At 41.5% G+C, this 7,500-nt stretch overlaps 1 protein-coding gene across 1 annotated transcript in view; it reads left to right on the forward strand.

Annotated features, from left to right (window-relative positions):
- LOC123769194 (zwei Ig domain protein zig-8) overlaps positions 1–7,500 on the forward strand; it is a 166,183-nt gene that overhangs the window by 64,668 nt on the left and 94,015 nt on the right. The gene's annotated exons all lie outside the window — the stretch shown is intronic.

A 7,500-nucleotide genomic window follows, 5' to 3' on the forward strand; every position in this document is an offset into this window, starting at 1 on the left:
TTTGGGTTCTTCCTCTGGGCTTTGGGGTACTCTCTTTAGTGCACAATATGTTCTATTTCAGACCTCTGAAACTGTAAACACTTCATGAATCATTATAAGCTAGGTACCTAACCAGACATTATCTGGGCCTAACCTAAATAAACTCACCTAGGCCTAAACATGCCTAAACCCAAAAGTTATCATCGAATTAATGTTCATTTGAGAAACTCGTTTCAAAGCCTATTTCTGTCAGTCAGACGTCAGAGACACGTCTAATGTTGACGTAATGAAGTCTGCAATGTCCTCCAGCTTATATATATATATATATATATATATATATATATATATATATATATATATATATATATATATATATATATATATATATTATTAAATATGACCGAAAAAGTAAGATTAATAATTCTAACACGAATTTTCTCAATCTTTCGTACATTTCTTTTCACTGTTGGAGGTAATTCAAAAATCAATTCTCCAAAATTCATTTTTATTTCTAGTCTGACGCGACACTTGAGCGCGTTTCGTAAAACTTATTACATTTTCAAAGACTTTAGTTAACATATACACAACTGAATAGAACTTACTGAATAGAATAGAACATCTCCGATTTTGTTTATATCTATATTTGAGTGAGGTGGATGGGGTGAGGTGGTATTTAATAAGGTATTAATTTCATCAACACAAGTCAGAACATGAAACAATGGGTATTGAATAGAAGTGATTGTAGAAAGCCTATTGGTCCATATTTCTTGATGCTTCTATATTGGAGCGGAGTCTTGAGGTGGGTAGAATATAGTTGTGCATTAATTGGCTGTTGATTGCTGGTGTTGACTTCTTAATGTGTAGTGCCTCGCAAACGTCAAGCCGCCCTCGACGTTTGCGAGGCATTACACATCAAGAAGTCAACACCAGCAATCAACAGCCAATTAATGCACAACTATATTCTACCCACCTCAAGACTCCGCTCCAATATAGAAGCATCAAGAAATATGGACCAATAGGCTTTCTACAATCACTTCTATTCAATACCCATTGTTTCATGTTCTGGCTTGTGTTGATGAAATTAATACCTTATTAAATACCACCTCACCCCATCCACCTTACTCAAATGTAGATATAAACAAAATCGGAGATGTTCTATTCTATTCAGTAAGTTCTATTCAGTTGTGTATATGTTAACTAAAGTCTTTGAAAATGTAATAAGTTTTACGAAACGCGCTCAAGTGTCGCGTCAGACTAGAAATAAAAATGAATTTTGGAGAATTGATTTTTGAATTACCTACAACAGTGAAAAGAAATGTACGAAAGATTGAGAAAATTCGTGTTAGAATTATTAATCTTACTTTTTCGGTCATATTTAATAATATATGTCTACAGGAAAGACTGCTACCAAAATATACTAATATATATATATATATATATATATATATATATATATATATATATATATATATATATATATATATATATATATATATATATATATATATATAAGCATTATAAGCATATTGCAATTCGTACCAATTAGATTGCAACAACAAAAGAAACAGTCTGGTCATTTGCATATTATTTGATGTATAATTTGCATCGAGCATAAATTTCGGGGATATTTACAACGACTGTATTCCACACGGAATACATTTGCTGTATTATATGTTAAATGATACACGTTAACGTGGTATACTTCCACGAGGTTCATTGCTGGGTGTGTATAGTTGTAGTTATACAACACAATCACTGTTGAAAAATATACCTGTGTCTGTCAAGAGTCACGTGTCTGTCAAGAGTCACGTGTTTGTCAAGAGTCATATGTTTGTCAAGAGTCATATTCCAAGACATTTCCTGAAGCGACACATCACTCTTAGCACAATATTTCTTAGAGTTCTTCAATATTATATATAAGTACCGTTCAAATACATATGACAGAATACATATGACATTCTCAAGTCGACACAATCGACTTGAGAATGGTCCAGGACGGACCGAAACGTCGTCGTCGACGTCCCTTCACTTTCTAGTGTGTGGTCTGGTCAACATATGACAGAAATCAGATTGCAAGAGAGAGAGAGAGAGAGAGATTTGCAGAGTACTCGAGCGATAAACATTATTTTCGTTGCCGTCATTAGAATAATGCAAATTCCGACTTCATTTGGCATTTTGGAAATATTTAAATTGTGTTTGCAAGTTTGACTAGTGATTGTTTTTGTTTTTTTAGGATTTAGGAGTTTCTTTGTGAAAATGTGGTTTGTTGAGCACTGATGTTTTTTCGTTTGACAGAAAAATACGAAATTACTTTTTCACGCACGCACGCACGCGCACACACACATATACACACACACACACACACACACACACACACACATATTTGTTAGTTTGCAGTTAGTAACAGTTGATTGACAGTTGAAAGGCGGGCCGAAAGAGCAGAGCTCAACCCCCGCAAGCACAAATAGGCGAATACAACTAGGTGAATACACACACACACCTACACAATCTCTCTCTCTCTCTCTCTCTCTCTCTCTCTCTCTCTCTCTCTCTCTCTCTCTCTCTCTCTCTCTCTCTCTCTCTCTCTCTCTCTCTCTCTCTCTCTCCCTCCCTCCTAATCTGGCTTTAAATTTGATGTCTTAATAATATTCGTAATACCAAATAAGTTTTAAAAGTCACAGCCATGGCGGCGGCAGAGACCCAAGCCGAGGAGGAACTTTGGAGTTTCTTAAGTATGTCTAATTTGCATATTGGGGCCAAGACAGCCAGGGGGAGATTTAAATCACGCAGAGAAGGTTTGTAGCCATGGAAATTGTCTCTGGTTGGGGTTCGAAGTACTCTTGGAGACTGGGTTCATTAACCCCCCCTCCCTCCCCCCTTTGATTCTCTTGTACTTTAGTGTTCTGGGAATCATAGCTTTGTTGTTTGTGTGGCTTTTGTTTGTGTGGCTTTTGTTTGTGGTTCTTGTTGTTTGTGGGTCTTGTTTGTGGGTGTTGGTTCAGCTGTTTGCCTCTGGTGATTCACACGACTTAACCCAGCAAGCTAAGTTAAGGGAGGTTTTCAAAGCAAATAAATGGCCAAAAAAAGATCACAAGTTGTTCAGGCGGAACTGAACAACAGGAGAGACTCAACTGGAAAGCTGAAATTATCCATGGATGAAATTAGGAGCTTCGCAGAAAACACCTAACCAAACCCAGCCTATCCCAACTCAACCACATCCAACCCATCCCAACTTAAGATATGCTAACCTATCCTGTCCCAAAAGGGACACTCCCAAACCACGTGACGGATGTGTAGCAGAGGAGCGACTCTGGTGAAGGTGAGGTTCATTTGTCCACCTACCTTGAGGTTACCTTGAGGTGCTTCCGGGGCTTAGCGTCCCCGCGGCCCGGTCCTCGACCAGGCCTCCACCCCCAGGAAGCAGCCCGTGACAGCTGACTAACACCCAGGTACCTATTTTACTGCTAGGTAACAAGAGCATAGGATGAAAGAAACTCTGCCCATTGTTTCTCACCGGCGCCTGGGATCGAACCCAGGACCACAGGATCACAAGTCCAGCGTGCTGTCCGCTCGGCCGACCGGCTCCCACACACCCACCGACCAGTCCCACTTCCCTTCCACACACCCACACACACACCTACACCCCTACACCCCCACACACACACCTACACCCCCCTCCCCTTCCCCCACAGACACATGCGAGTGTCTATTAAGTACATTTTTCTGTCATTAATATATCAAGTGTCTGCTTCGGATTGCATGTGTCTGTCTCTCTTTACTGTACACAAACACACGCAAACCACTTACTAATGCTCTCGTTACCCTAGACACCACTAGCTCGGTGGAAGAAAAATCTCCACTCAGAGGAACTGGTCACTGGATAAACACATCCAAGGGCTTCAGTGAGGATAATGTTTCTCTTGATAAACCTGGCAGGACTCTATCCGGATAAGCTGGTAATGGATATTACCAACCTGACTACTGTCTTCGTTACTTGACTGTTGCCTGCTTTACTGTTGCCTGCTTTACTGTTGCCTGCTTTACTGTTGCCTACTGTTTCTATAATTGGCAGGTTATATGGCTCAATTTCCACTCGTCGTGATGGTGTGGCTCATTCGAATATACAATTGGGAAGACGATGGAAAGGGTCGAAACGGCCCAATACGTGAATAAAAAATATCCAAAGTCCTGTTGACTTCATCTTGTTGAATTCATGCTGTTGACTTCACCGCGGCGTTCGGTGACCCGACATCCTCTTAACCTGGAGTTGACGTACTCACCGGTACCTGATGAGAGGCTTGTGGACCTCCAAGTGGTTCAGTCTTCGGTACTCTGACCGTTAGAGTACATCGAAGAGTGCACTCAGGATCCCTCCTTAGATATACACTCGAGTTGGAATGATCGCTCGAGTCTTATGATCGTTTCAAGTCGAGGTCATCTATAGGAAGATTTTCCTCAGGTAAAAGGACTCCTTTCAAGAGGAAGATTTTCCTGGTAAAAGCTAGGAAAATTTCGGTGCTGTAGCCTAGGTGAAGTATGGACGAGTTTGCTAAGGAACGAAAGCTGTGGATTTCCTCGCAAAGCTTTGCTCTCAGACTCTTCCTATCTCTCTCTCTCTCTCTCTCTCTCTCTTTCCTCTTCCCTCTTTCTCTTTCCTGCGCTGCATCAATGGGCGTCGGGAATCTTTTCAGAGTCGCGGCCAGCTTCTCGTGGTCAATCAGGAGGCTTTACACGTGTCGGAAGCTCGGAAAATTCCAAGAACCAGAGAAATTTTTCTTGCTATCTCTGTGGCATTGAAGAACAAGCAGTGTATCGCCTCTTATGAAACCAAAAGAGAGTGTTTAGACTTTTATCAATAGTAAGGTTGAAGATGTCTCGGGGGTTCTCGACTCTTATGAAAGGTAAAGCTAGATACCTTTGAGTCCTAAGTATTTTCAGAGGATATCTCGTTCGTTCATGATATATGAGGCTAGATATATTTACTGTATTTGAATATACATAAAAGCCAGAAGATATCTCGTAGGGAACCTGTGGTTAGAGACATCTCTATCACTCAAGGAAGTAAATACCAAGAGGAATAAATGTGTGGGAAGGACAAGAGAAGCGAGGAAGAACCATGAAAGCGAGAAGGCGAAAAAGTAAAAGGGAAAAGAATTATTGTGAAGATGGCGGGAAGATGGAATATTCTTTCGTGGAAGATGGAAGAGAGAAGAGGAGAAACGACTTTGTGAAAAACGAGAAAAATAATACTCGAAATACTCCTTAAAGGACGAAAGAGAGGGAGACAGAGAGAGATGTTGCAAGAACTCATTGAAGGATGAGATTAGAAGTCGAGCTTGAGGTTCCAAGAACTTCCTGGAAGGCGATACAAGGGATTCCAGAGCTTCTATGAAAACGATTTCAAGTTTCCAGAATCGCTAGAATTATTGAGCCTTTGGAATTTCCAGGGTTTCAGGGTTTCCAGGACCCCCTTCGAAAGCTTGCTAGGTTCCAGATTCTTTGAGAAGACTACTTAAAGTTTCCAAATCTTCTTGGAAGACTAGCTACAACTTCCAGAACCCACTGGAAGACTAACTAGAGCTTACAGAATCTACTGGAAGATTAGCTACAACTTCCAGAACCCACTGGAAGACTAACTAGAGCTTCCAGAACCCACTTGAAGACTAACTAGAGCTTCCAGAACCCACTGGAAGACTAACTAGAGCTTCCAGAACCCACTTGAAGACTAGCTACAACTTCCAGAACCCACTGGAAGACTAACTAGAGCTTCCAGAATCTACTGGAAGACTTGACAAAGTTTCTAAGACTCCTTAGAAGACCAGCTAGAGTTTTCGAAACCCTCTGGAAGACTAACTAGATCTTCCAGAGCTGACGACGAGTCACAATAACGTGGCTGAAGACCTCATGACCAAACCACACACCAGAAGATGATGAGGAGACAACGACGTTTCGGTCCCTCCTGGACCGTTATCAAGTCCCACACAACTGGATCCAGGACGGACCGAAACGACATCGTTTCTCCATCTTCTGGTGTCTGTGGTTTGGTCACCATTCCAGAGCTGCTGCTCAGAAACCATCTTTGGCTCCGACTCAACTGGTTTCTTCGTGTGATTTCTTCCCACTTCCCATCAGGGGCCACACTTGAGGGCCGGCTCACTTGTACTTAATTCCAGACCCATATTTTGTCCATGGCTGGTCTGAAGCTGGTGTTTTCATATGCAAATTCCCTTCAGTCGTCCATTTCTTTCATGTCTGCTAGTTCGATGGTGTGGAGAAAGAGAGAGAGAGAGAGAGAGAGAGAGAGAGAGAGAGAGAGAGAGAGAGAGAGAGAGAGAGAGAGAGAGAGAGAGAGAGAGAGAGAGAGAGAGATTATGACCTCATAATCACCATCAGTATCGCCTCACAATCACTGTAATCATCACTATCATCCTCATAACTATCGCAAGTTGGGCAAGATAGGATGACAGCCTGAAGCGCTCCTTGCTAATGATCCTAACTTGGAATCACGATAAATTGGTTCTTAAGTATCTCTTTGATAAGGTCGAGAGTCCTGTGTCTCCTAGGTAGCTAGGTTGAATCGTGTGGAACGCAGAGAAGATTGATCTTTACGTCGACATGGCACAAAGACGTTTTTCCTTTAGCATAAGTGAAAAAACTTAAATTTGAGGCTTAAATCTGTTAACAAAAAAATATTAATATTTTGTGGGACAATGGAAAGCTGTTGGGTTTTGCTGTGTGATGTTTTCTGAGCTGTTTAGGTTGATAATCCTGGCCCTTGTACACGTGTGAGACGAACATACTAAGTCTCTTGTTCACTCTTGTCTCAGTACGTGTATGTTTGTGTACGTGTGTGTGTGTGTGTTTGTGTAAGTGTGTGTGTGTGTGTGTTTGTGTACGTGTGTGTGTGTGTGTGTGTGTGTGTGTACGTGTGTGTCTGTGTACGTGTGTATGTGTCTGTGTACGTGTGTGTCTTCTGTACGTGTGTGTGTATATGTGTGTCTGTTTGTGTGTATGTGTGCATGTCAGAGTGTGTTTGTGTATATATGTGTATGTCTGGGCATGTTCAGGTCTGCATAAGTGAAAGGCAAGAATGTGGAAGGGAAGAAAGTAGAGGGCAAGAATGTGGAAGGGAAGAAAGTAGAGGGCAAGAATGTAGAAGAGAGGAGCACAGAGAAAGGTAAAGAGGCAACAAATTGCTTTGTTTTGCTCCACGACCTAAGGAGCAAGGTAAGGTTAAACAATAAGGGAGATCTAGCCTTCCAGGAAGGGCAAATGAGGGACCCCCTTACCTCATAATCACCTGCCAGGGGTCACCTCTCCCCCCCCTCATTACCCCAAACACTCATTACCCCCCACTAATAATTCCCCCATCTCCCCCAGCCACAAAAAAAACTTTTTTTCATATCACTTCGTTAAATTTATATCTCAAAAAACATTTTTATCTGGTAATGAGAACGGGAAAAAATCCCACCCTCCATAAAAAGCCTTTTTTTGACCACTCTAAGTAACTGTCTTTTTTAC

The sequence above is a fragment of the Procambarus clarkii genome, chromosome 66 (genome assembly GCF_040958095.1).
Source record: "Procambarus clarkii isolate CNS0578487 chromosome 66, FALCON_Pclarkii_2.0, whole genome shotgun sequence".
Classification (NCBI taxonomy): Eukaryota; Metazoa; Arthropoda; class Malacostraca; order Decapoda; family Cambaridae; genus Procambarus; species Procambarus clarkii.